Source organism: Sus scrofa, chromosome 6 (assembly GCF_000003025.6).
Source record: "Sus scrofa isolate TJ Tabasco breed Duroc chromosome 6, Sscrofa11.1, whole genome shotgun sequence".
Lineage (NCBI taxonomy): Eukaryota > Metazoa > Chordata > Mammalia > Artiodactyla > Suidae > Sus > Sus scrofa.
The window spans coordinates 149,026,029-149,038,323 of NC_010448.4; the positions used below are offsets into that span (position 1 = coordinate 149,026,029).

At 35.0% G+C, this 12,295-nt stretch overlaps 1 protein-coding gene across 1 annotated transcript in view; it reads right to left on the minus strand.

Moving 5' to 3' along the window:
- The window catches only part of ALG6 (ALG6, alpha-1,3-glucosyltransferase), an 86,454-nt gene continuing 74,383 nt past the window's right edge, over nucleotides 225-12,295 (minus strand). The window contains exons 17-18 of the transcript XR_002345161.1: nucleotides 2,009-2,203; nucleotides 225-720 (exon numbers count right to left, since the gene is read on the minus strand). The gene's annotated coding sequence lies outside the window, so the exon portion shown is untranslated. The remainder of the gene's footprint in view (nucleotides 721-2,008; nucleotides 2,204-12,295) is intronic.

Here is a 12,295-nt window from a genome sequence, read left to right on the forward strand (position 1 = left end):
AAAGATTTAAATGGAAAATCGCCACAAGAAAATGTGTTCAACATCATTAATCATTAGAAATACAAATTAAAACTGCAAAGGGATACCATTCCCACTCACCAGAATAGCTAAATAACAACAAAAGAGACTGGCTTGGGAAAAAACCAGCACTAGAATGACTAAAGGAACCTAAAGGCTGCAGCGCCTCTCTCATTGGTTGATGGAAATTGAAAATGACACAGAACTTTGGAGAACTGTGTAGCTTGTATTTTACACATAGAAAATAAATCTGTATCAATCCTATAGGCCGGCAATTCTATTCCTAGGCTTCCCAAAGAAATAAAAATCATATATCCACAAAAAGACATGTACAAGAATGTCTTAGCAACTTAATTCATTATCACCCCAAACTAGAAATAACGCAAATGTCCTTCAACAGGAGAGTAGAAAAACGAATTCTGTGTATTTATACAAAGGAGGAGTACAATCAGAAGGAACACACTCTTACCACACACAACAGCAGAGATTATCTCAAAAACACGTTGAACAAAAGAAGCCAGATACAAAGGTCCTGTATTTAATTTATATGACGTTCAAGAATAAGCAAAACGATAGTCGCAGGAATTAGAAAGTGGTTGCTTCTGGGCTGTGGAGTAGGAATTCAGTGGAAGTGGGTCAAGCGAATCTTCTGAGATGTTTGAAATTTCTGTATCTCGGGTGGTGGTGAGTTTATGCAATTGTCTGAAATCATCAAGCCAAACACTTAAGATCTGTGTATTTTATTGTAAGTAAATCATACTTCGGCAAAGAAATAAAAATATATCTGAGGTAGAATGCACTTTATATTCTGAAAAATATGAGGATATATGAAGGAATGACAATAGCCATGAAAACACATCATTAAGGACTTTTTGAGGACTCTAGTGCCACAGAGTAACTAAATAGTGATATCTTCAATATTAATATTTTGATATCTTAAAATTTCAGAACAGTAATGAACACAAATAGAAACACCAGTGTTTCAGCGTTTTAGCCAGTGTCTTATTTTTCCTGTTAAAATCTTTTATCAAAGTAAAATTTATATATTGCGAAATTCCCAGATCTTGAGTGTCTAGTTAATGAGTTTTAAAAAATATATCCCTGCGTATCAAACACTCAGTCGAAAAATATAACATTTTCATCACCACAGATCTAGTGTATTGGTTATATCCTTTCCTTGAAAACTGTAAGATCCCTTAGATAAGTGTAAAATGCTTTTGTTCTCCATAACCATCATTAAAAATAACAAAACCCAAACATTATTTAAATCACTAAGAATGATATTTGTGGTGGCTAATAAAAAGTTAGTTGATATCTAGAACTCTTCTAGGAACCCTAGGCCCAAATTGCGAAAAATCCCTGAGACATTTAGTATTTAGAATTTCCTAATGTTAATTTCAGAAGTACTAGTTACGCACAGTAATATCTTAGGTAAGACATTCCAATAACACAATTAAGCAGTATAAGGGTAAAAGATTTATCTCCCTTTAGCTACTTTAATTTTTCTTTTGTTTCTGGTTGTCCAAATACCTACAGTACCTGTATTTTAAATATTTCAGTGATGGCATAGACTAGTAGTTCATAATAATAATAGCAGATCCATTATATCCCATATTTCATCCTGAAAGAATCCTTAGTTAGTACTTTCTAGACTGTTTATAATAGGTAAAAATCAATAAAATACAGGCACCTTTTTGGTAGAATATGCTTTAAAAAAGGTGATGAAGCAGGCTACAATTTGTGAAGGATATTGAAGGAGAATGTCATATATATTTGAAATTATGGAGAGAACATTCATTTCTTTTTTCTGGACAGAAAAAAAAATCAATGTCCAAATTTTAGCTTTGCTAATGTGTGAGGCTTGACCTCCTTATAAAAGTACAGTGGCATTTGGACTGATCTTAGAATCTTTTTTTTTTTTTTTTTTTTTGGTGTGGTGTTAAATATCTATAAGGAGTTGTAAATTATTATAGAAGTAGTTGTGACTTACCCGATTTCTGTTTCCTTACATTTTGTTTGCATCTTGAATTCTTTCCCTTCTCTAGCCAAATCTTTTCTTCTCACCTTTTCTTCTTTTTGCTAAAGGATCTGGTAGGTAGCACTTATCATTGCTGAGTGGAAAGAGTGCCAGCCTTCTCAATTAGTAGCCCAGTCTTCTCTCAGATCTCAGGCTTCTTAACTCTTCCTGTTGTGGGAGATTAATGAGCAGGCCAAGCCCTTCAACATTTGGGATTTGCAGAACGGAAATTCTTTTTTTTTTTTTTTTTTTTTTTAATATTTTCAGGGCTGCACCCACTGCATCTGGAAGTTCCCAGGCTAGGAGTGGAATAGGAGCTGTAGCCACCGGCCTACGCCACAGCCACAGCAATGGGATCCCAGCCACGTCTGCAACCTATACCACAGCTCACAGCAATGCCAGGTCCTTAACCCACTGAGCAAAGCCAGGGATTGAACCTGCATCCTCATGGATGCTAGTTAGATTTGTTTCCGTTGAGCCACGACAGGAACTCCCGGAATGGAAATTCTTTTTTGTTTTTTTGTGTTTTTTGGTTAAGTTATTTTTATTTTTTTTTAAATGATTTTTATTTTTTTCCATTACAGCTGGCTTACAGTGTTCTGTCAATTTTATACTGTCAAATTTATACAAGGTGGCCCAGTCACAAATATGTTATACATTCTTTTTTCTCACATTATTATGCTCCATCATAAGTGACTAGATATAGCATGAAATAAATGGAAATCATCCAACCAAAAAAAGAAAGGAACAAAGGAGAAACATAGAATCAACTAAAAACAAAGTTTAAAATGGCAATAAATACGTATTTATCACTAATTACCTTAAGTGTCAATGGTCTGAATGCTCTAATCAAAAGACACAGAGAGGTAGACTGGATAAAAAAAACAAGAGACTCACCTTAGGGCAAAGGACACACAGATTGAAAGGGAGGGGATAGGAAAAGATACTTCATGCCAATGGACAAGACAGGAGAGCAGGAGTTACAGTGCTCATATCAGACAAAATAAACTTCAAAATGAAGGCCATAAAGAAAGACAAAGAAGGCCAGAATGGAAATTGTTAAATGGACTCTAGGAACACTTTTAAGCATGTTCAGGATTTAAAAATTAGAGGACCTTGGTAAACCTTTGAGAGAAAAAGAATTTAAAGAAGTAAGATTATGCATTTGTGTATTTCAGTAGGAAGATATATAAAAATGCATTATTTATTGAAGAATATTTAGTGGGACAGTAGGCAAAGGTAATTTTCTTTTTGCCCTCTACATATAGTACAATTATAGACAGCATTTTTTCCTTTTAATCAACACAGATCACCCAAAAAAAAAAAAAAAGCGAAAGAAAAGCTTTAGTATTTTTAAACTGAGGGGGAACTTTTTATAAATATATATGTATGCATATATATATACATATATACATATGCACACACATGTGTACATGTGCATGCAGGGCATACACACAGATTTATTCTAGGAAAGCTAGAAAATTGTTGTGTGATCTACAGTTGCAATGTTTAGATATTTGGCAATTGGAAAAAATAATTTTTTGGTGAAAATAGGAAAACAGATTGACATAAATGTACATTGGGTAGTGACTTTCATTTCTTGTCCATACACAGTGAAATAGTTCTGGGCAATAAATTCTTACAAGAGTAGGGTAGGATTGGATAAATGTCATAGTTTATGACTGAATACGTATAAACAGGTGCAAACTCAAGATGGAGAGGTAATAATAACCACCTGATAAAGAGACTTAAAACCCTTTCACCTTACAAAAAAGATTGCTTTGGAACTATAGCTTGATATTATAGTTTGATTTTTTTTAAAAGTTATTGGTTACATTTGTGGCTACTGTGGATATATAAAATAAAGAATGGAACGCCTTTTGTTCCCTCAATACAAAGAAGTATTTATCATTTAAAATCTTCACTTAAAAAAAATTGATGCTGTAGATTCTAGAACTAATACCAAGATTATTGAAAAAGGTGACATAGCCACTATTTCTGCCATGGTGTCTTAAAAATAAAGATGAGTTGACAGTGGAGAATTATATAACTATTTCAAATCAGCAACCAAGCGAAAGTTTAATTCTACATTGTTGGCAACATATCACGAGCCTTCAGACTTTCCTTTATCCCTCAAATCCGCTGTGCTGTCTCTTTCACCTCTAGATTTCAGGTTTTCAGTACCTTTTATTTTCACTTATCGAAGCCTCACACTTCCTCCTCACAAGAATCCTTCTGTGAGATTTCTGCAACCCACTTTGATTTTCCCTCTTCTCGGAATTTCTGTAGCACGTGTCCTACCTTTAGACCTGTTCTCTGCTGTTTATGAGGCCAGAACAGTTTGCTCTACTTCTATTACACATTGGTTAGCAAATGCTGAGTGATTAGTAAGCATTCTAGGAAACAGGTTTAAAGGGAATTCAGAAGAGCAAGTAATTAACAGCGTGATAATGGGTGTTTGTTGGAAGTGGATTATGAATGAGGCCCCAAACCAAAGAAAGACTAGCTGAGGCCCAAATGTGCATAGCTTAAGTGACCGGAACTACAGCTCTTGTTTAATAATGGGTGAATGAACCAACAAACACATGAGTATATTCTGAGTAGAGTGGTCTGGCTAAGTTTACCGGATTGTTCTTTTTAATGGTTGCACCCATGGCATATGGAAGTTTCCAGGCCAGGAAGTGAATGCAAACATAGCTGCGACTTACGCCACAGCTATGGCAACACCATATCCTTAACCCACTGTGCCAGGCTGGGCTCAAACCCCTGCCACCCAGAGACAGACAACACCACCGCTGGATAATTAAACCAGCTATGCCACAGTGAGAACTACTGGACTGCTGCTTTTAAATCATTCATCATACATTTTTGATTTCTATAGTACAAAGATGAAATAATACTTATTTCAGAAACTCAAACTCTAATGGGGTAGACAGAAATGTAAAAAAGTATTAAAATTTACTAATTCCAGTAAGAGTATGCACGAGGTCTATGGGAACACAGAGGAAGAAACTGCAGAGAGATTCATGTAGAAATAGGTCAAATTCTCAAAGGCCTTAAATGCCGCACTCATTTGTTTGAATATTATTTTGGTTATCACTACCACAAGACACCATGTCTGAACAACTTTGTGAAAGTTAAGGGCGCCAACGGTCCTTCCTAGGATTTCCTTGCAGTCCTTACTAAGAGACACTTCTGAGAATTTCCCTGACCTAGGCTCATAATTACATTTCAGGTTCACTTGACACAAATGTCAGGATCTAAAACTGGGAGAGTCCACCATCTCTAACTTGTTTGAAAATACTGTCTCAGAAGGTAGTAACTCTTTCTTGTTAAAATATCATAAACATTAAATTGAGATGCCCTAATTCGTTTGGAGACCTGAAAAATGTACATACCCTGAAAGAATACTACTCACTTTGAAGGTAATAATTGAGTACACTTATTATCCAAAAAGAAGGAACAAGGGAAAGAGTATTGGTTTGAATTTTACAAGTTTACAAATGTAAAAAAAAAAAAATCTATAGATCAAAACAATCTATAACTACACATAAGTATTTTTGTCCCAAATTAATATTTATTTTTAGCTATTTGATTCTTCAAAAATCATGAGGAATAAAATGTTACGGCCTGTTCTCCAACACCTTAAACTTGTCAAATGAGCCCATTTACTTCTCCCACAATCTCTAAAGAAAGACAAAAGTGAACCACCAAATGGTTAGTTGAATATTCTTTTCCAAGTATTGTAAGATTTTTCTAGTTATTAATTAAATCCAAATTTTGATTTAGTAATATATGGACCTTGATGCAGCCAATTTTTTCTTAAAGAATTCAACAGAGAAAAGACTAGAATATAGGTATCACTTTGGACATGAATGTAAACTTTCTGGCAGTTATTTTAAAATGCTACTGCAGACTTTGTTCCCTTACTATCCCAGCCATTAAACAGAAATTATGGCCTGACTGCCTTCAGCCACTATCAATTATAACAGTTACAAATATGCCCCTAACAAGCTATCCATCATGTGCATAAATTAAAGGGCACATAATTCAGGTACTACTACACTACAATTTCAGAATGATATTTCCAAGTGTTATTTTTTTATCTATGTTATCCATTTAGTTTTAGCCACATTCCATGTGTCTTTATAGCTTGCTTTTATTTACTATATTTCACTCTCTTCCTTTACTATTTTAAGTGCATTTGCAAAAGGTTTGTAGAATTTTCCATTGGAGAATAACCTAATTTTAATGTGAAATTCTTTATTTTAAAACATTGGGGAGGAGTTCCCATTGTGGCGCAGTGGTTAACAAATCTGACCAGGAACCACGAGGTTGTAGGTTCAAACCCTAACCTTGCTCAGTGGGTTAAGGATCCGGCATTGCCATGAGCTGTGGTGTAGGTCGCAGAAGGGGCTTGGATCCCGAGTTGCTGTGGCTGTGGCATAGGCTGGCGGCTACAGCTCCAATTGGACCCCTAGCCTGGGAACCTCCATATGCCATGGGAGCGGCCCTAGAAAAGACAAAAAAAAACAAAAAAAAAACAAAAAAAACCATTGGGGAGTTCCTGTTGTGGTGCAGTGGAAATGAATCCTACTAGGAACCATGAGGTTGAGGGTTCAATCCCTGGCCTTGCTCAGTGGGTTAAGGATCCGTCATTGCCATGAGCTGTGGTGTAGGTTACATATGTGGCTCGGATCCTGCATTGCTGTGGCTGTGGCATAGGCCTACAGCTCCAGCTCTGATTCAACCCCTATCCTGGGAACCTCCATATGCTGCGTGTGTGGCCCTAAAAAGCAGAAATAAAATAAAATAAAATAAAATAAAATAAAATAAAATAAAATAAAATAAAATAAAATAAAATAAAATAAAATATTGGTAGGTTAACTTTGACCATACATTTCCTTGGTCTCTGGTAGTTTATTGCTAAAATATTTATTTAAAAGATATAGAAATCTAGATTTCATAGGTTTAATTTTTAATATGGTAAAAGGTCATGTATCAATGACATGTCAAGTTTCTATTACATAAAATATTAAGTATGCTTAAATTTAATAAAATATATTTTAGATACGCTGTGATTAGCCTGATTCATATTTACTGTTTAACATTTATTGAGTGCTGAGCATACATGAGAAGCTACCGAGAAACAAAGAAGTCTCCTCATTTTACCTAATTTGTTGTAATGAAACCTATAATGAGATCTTAAACTTGCGAATGACTTTTATTTTACTTTAATCAAGTGCTTCTTATGTTAAAGCTATCACTATTAGGTTTGCTTTCACAAAAATATATGAAGATGTATACATTTTCTTCAAGCTCTACAGTTCTGGGTTTTTTATCCACTCGATATATCTTTTGTTTAAAATTAAAAATTAGTGCCTTAGAGATGGCATATCTCTATACTATACTGAAATGTGAATAGATTTTAAGTGGATACGTACTCAATTTCCATATTGAAATTAAATATAGACTTAAGGGGACATTTCTTTTGCCCATAAAAAGATCAGTCACATGATCTCGGTTGACATTTAAGCGGATAATTATCACAGATTATAGTACTAGGTAAGCTCTTTTTTAAAAAGTCATATAGCAAGGGTTCCTGGGATGCTGGTAATATTCTATTTCTATATGGTGCTTATACTAGTTCACTCTATAATTATTCATTAAACTGTACATATGCATTTTATATATACTCTTTGATATGTAGATATCACATACAGAACCCTGAAAATAGAATTCTGTGTAGGATCTTAAATTGGATTATGTTATTTGTAATCATTACATTGCTTGTCCTAATATGTCATCATATATGTGTGTGTGTGTGTGTGTGTGTGTGTGTACACACACACATATATATATATAGTCTTTTTAGGACAGCACCCATGGCATATGGAGGTTCCTAGGCTAGGGGTCGAATTGGAGCTTAGCCGCTGGCCTACACCACAGCTACAGAAAGGCCAGATCTGAGCCATAGCTGTGACCTACACCACAGCTCACAGCAATGCTGGATCCTTAACCCACTGATCGAGGCCAGGGATTGAACCCCCATCCTCATGGATGCTAGCTGGCTTCATTAACCATTGAGCCACCACGGGAACTCCTATATGTGTTTTAGAAACAGGAAAACTTGACTCTTAAGAAGTAATTTAAGTTCCAAATGAAATCATAACTTCTACTAAGTCTCATTTTAAAAATATTGTACAAAGCATAAGGTAAAATTTAAATAAGCACTTTTACTTAAGATTTTTAAGCACATTTTAGGTGCTACTCACTTCCTAACACACTTAGGGTATAATTCAAAACTTTATCATGATTTTTAGAGCCATACATCACCTCATCTGCCTCACTTTTTACTATCCTTCCTATGTTTACAATATTTTAGCCCTTCTTACTTTCTGGCTATTTGTCAATCATGTTGAGCCCATTGCCTCCACTACATCTCACTTGTAGTTCTCTCAAACTGGAATATTCTTCCTCCAGGTATTTATACATACTTTCTATATATATTTGAACCACATACTATGTTTACATGTGACAACATTAAATTTAAGTCTGGAGTTCCTGTCATGGCTCAGCAGTTAATAAATCTGAGTAGGATCCATGAGGATGCAGGTTCGATCCCTGACCTTGCTCAATGGCTTAAGGATCCAGCATGCTGTGAGTTGTGGTGTAGGTCACAGACGTGGCTCAGATCTGGTGTTGCTGGGGCTGTAGCACAGGCCAGTGGCTGTAGCTCTGATTCGACCCTAGCCTGGGAACCTCCATATGCTGTGGGTGCAGCCCTAAAAAGCAAAAAAATAAAATAAATAAAATTAAACCTATTTGTAGTCATAAAAGGAAAAAAAGTATGGCTGTAAGTCTTCCCTCTGCTTAGATTCCACACAGCCCCTAAATAGGGTGACTGCTTCCAGTGTATACATTTAAGATACACAGCAACACATATACACTCTCACACACATTTATGATTTGTCATCACATATTTATTACATTTATACATTTGTGTGTCTATCATTATATTACTATCCCCTTCCCTACCCCTTGGGAAAGTTTTCCAAACTAGTATCCTTTTCAGAAAAGAGGAAAGTGTTAATATTTTCCCCTCCTTTACTCCCAAGATTGCATCAGATTTACTTTTTAATAGTTGGGATAGAAGGATAAACAATAAATATTCAGAGAGTACGTGTAAATTAGACATCAGATCTGTAGAAATCACTCAGACTATAAAATGTAACAGCACAGGAAAGAGATAGAGAATATAATAAAAGAGTAAAGAGAAATAATGGCTAGAATAAGTTCCAACATATGTCAAATAGAGTTCCACAAGGAGGAAAGAGAGAGAAGGCAGTAGAAGCAGTATTCTAAGATATATAGAAAGACTATCAGTTTTTCATAATTGAGGAGACAGGATTTCCAGATTAGAATAGCACGTAGCATGCTTCATCTGAGCCGATGAATTAAAACAAACTAAAATAAATTCACACCTAATCGTGTCATGGTAAAACTGCAGAACATCAAAAAGAAAATTTTAATGACAGACTGTCAGTAGACTTCTGTATCAATAGTTTGCAATAGGAAATGAAATAATAATGCCAGCTAAAAATCACAGCTGAATTTTTTTATTCAGGAAAAATTTTCATGGATATATTCATGGAAATCCGGTATGTTGTACAGACGGTATTTTGTGTCTGTAGGGTACAGTATTACTTAGCTAATCATATCCAGAAAAAAAAAAAAAAAAAAAAAAAAAAAAAAAAAAAAAAAAAAAAAAAAAAAAAAAATAAAATAAAAGTATTTCAGACAAAGTCTGAGGGAATTTACCACTCACAGATACTCCCTGAAAAGACTACTAAAGAATGTACTTCTATCCATACATGCTCATAACATGCTCATAACTGAGCCTTAAATAAGGAATGTAATGCAAAGAGCAATGGTTAAAAAAAATTAGTAAACATATCAGTAAATCTATAAATCTAGTTATAAAAATGTGATTATAAATTTTGCTGACTATAAAGCAAAAGAAAAACAATTTTGGGAGGGAGTTAAAAACAAATACTAAAAGACGATAGTAGCAGGGAAGATATATGAAGAAGCAGAAAGGAATTACAAGTTTTAAGGTCCTTGTAATTTTCAGGGAGCAGATGGAATATATGTCAATTGACTTTTTAATTGCGTTTTTGTTTACTTGCCTGTGAAATGGAGAAAATAATATCTACCTCAAGGTTGTTGTGAGAATTAAAAGAATTAATATACAAAAAGCACACAGAACAGTGCCTGGCCTATAGTAAGTGTTCAATACATATTTTAGGTATTTTTATTAATCTTATTGTTATTTATACTTTAAGAAAAGACATTGGATGATTTGATATAAAGCGATAGAAAAAAAAAATCTTTTTTTAAAAGTTCAGAGTTGGTATAAGAATATTAATGTAGACCAAAATAGACTTAAGACAAAAGGCTTTATTGAAGATAATAGGAATGTTTACATAACAGGGGAAGGAAAGATTCACTACCAAAAAAGAATCCTGAACCTATGTGCCTCTAAAATAAAAACTCTAACCAACATGATGAAAGAGGACAGGATTACAAGGAGAGACTCACAAATCCTGAATCATAGGAGATTTAAAACTACCTCTTTTAAAAGCTGATTAACATAGATTAAAAGTTAGGGAGGGTATGTTTTTATCATCATTCATAATATTGATTTTTTGCTTCCAGTTTTACTGAGATACTGTTTCATCGACATACTGCACTCTTTAAGGTATACAGCAAGATTTGACTTACATACATCATGAAATGATTACCACAATAAGTTCAATGAATGCCATCATTTCATATGGATACAAAATGAAATGAAAAGGAAAAAAAGGGTTTCTTTGTGATGGGAACTCTTTCAAATTTACCTCAACAACTTTCACATATAACACACCACAGTGTTAGTTATGTTTATCATGTTGTATGTTACATCCCTGGTACTTAGTTATCATATAACTGAAGCTTATACCTTTGGACTACCTTCTTCCCATTCCCCCTTTCCGCCACCCTGTGCCTCTGGTAACCACAAATCTGACCTCTTTTCCTGTGAGTCTGTTTGGTTTTGAGGTATAATTGACATACAACACTATGTTAGTTTCTGGTGCATAACACAGTGATTCAATACTTCTATACCTCACATAATGATCACCACCATGAGTCTCATTACCATCTGTCACCGTATAAAAACATCCCATTATTATTGACTGTATGCGCCAACCGTACATTTCGTACCTGTGATTCAGTTATTTATAACCAGAAGTTTGTACTCTTAATCTCTCTGAACTATTTCTCTCATCGCCCCCATTTTCCTCCCCTCTGGCAAACCACTTGTTTTCTGTGTCTATAACTCTGTTTCTGTTTTGTTGTTTGTTCATTTGTTGTTGTTGTTGTTGTTTAATTCCACATGTAAAAGAAATCATATATGGAGTTCTCTTGTGCCATAGCGTATTAAGGATCCAGCATTGTCACTGCAGTAGCTTGGGCTGCTGCTATGGCACAGGTTCATTCCCTAGCCTGGGAACTTCCAGTTGCCTCACATAGCATAATACCTTCTAGGTTCAGCCATGTTGTCACAGATGGCAAAATTTCATTATTTTTAAATGAGTGATGTTTCATCGTATATATCTACCACAGTTTATCTATTCACCTATTGGTAAACACTTAAGTTGCTTTCATATCTTGGCTATTATAAATAATGCTTCAATGAACATCAGGATGAATATATCTTTTCTAACTGGTGTTTTCATTTTCTTTGGATAAATAGCAGGAGTAGGATTGCTGGATCAAATGGCAGTTCTGTTTTTACCTTTTTGAGAAACCTCCATGCTGTTTTCCATAGTGGCTGCACTAATTTACATTCCTACTAAAGTGCACAAGTGTTCTTTCTTCCACATAATATTAACACTTATTATTTCTTGTCTTTTTGATAACAGCCATTCTGACAGGTGTGAAATGATTTCTCATTGTGGTTTCAATTTGCATTTTATTTTTTTGTCTTTTTGCCTTTTCTTGAGCGGTTCTCATGGCATATGGAGGCTCCCAGACTAGGGGTCTAATCGGAGCTGTAGCCACTGGCCTACGCCAGAGCCACAGCCACACGGGATCCAAGCCGCGTCTGCAACCTACACCACAGCTCACGGCAATGCCGGATCGTTAACCCACTGAGCAAGGCCAGGGATCGAACCTTCAACCTCATGGTTCCTAGTCAGAATCATTAACCACTGA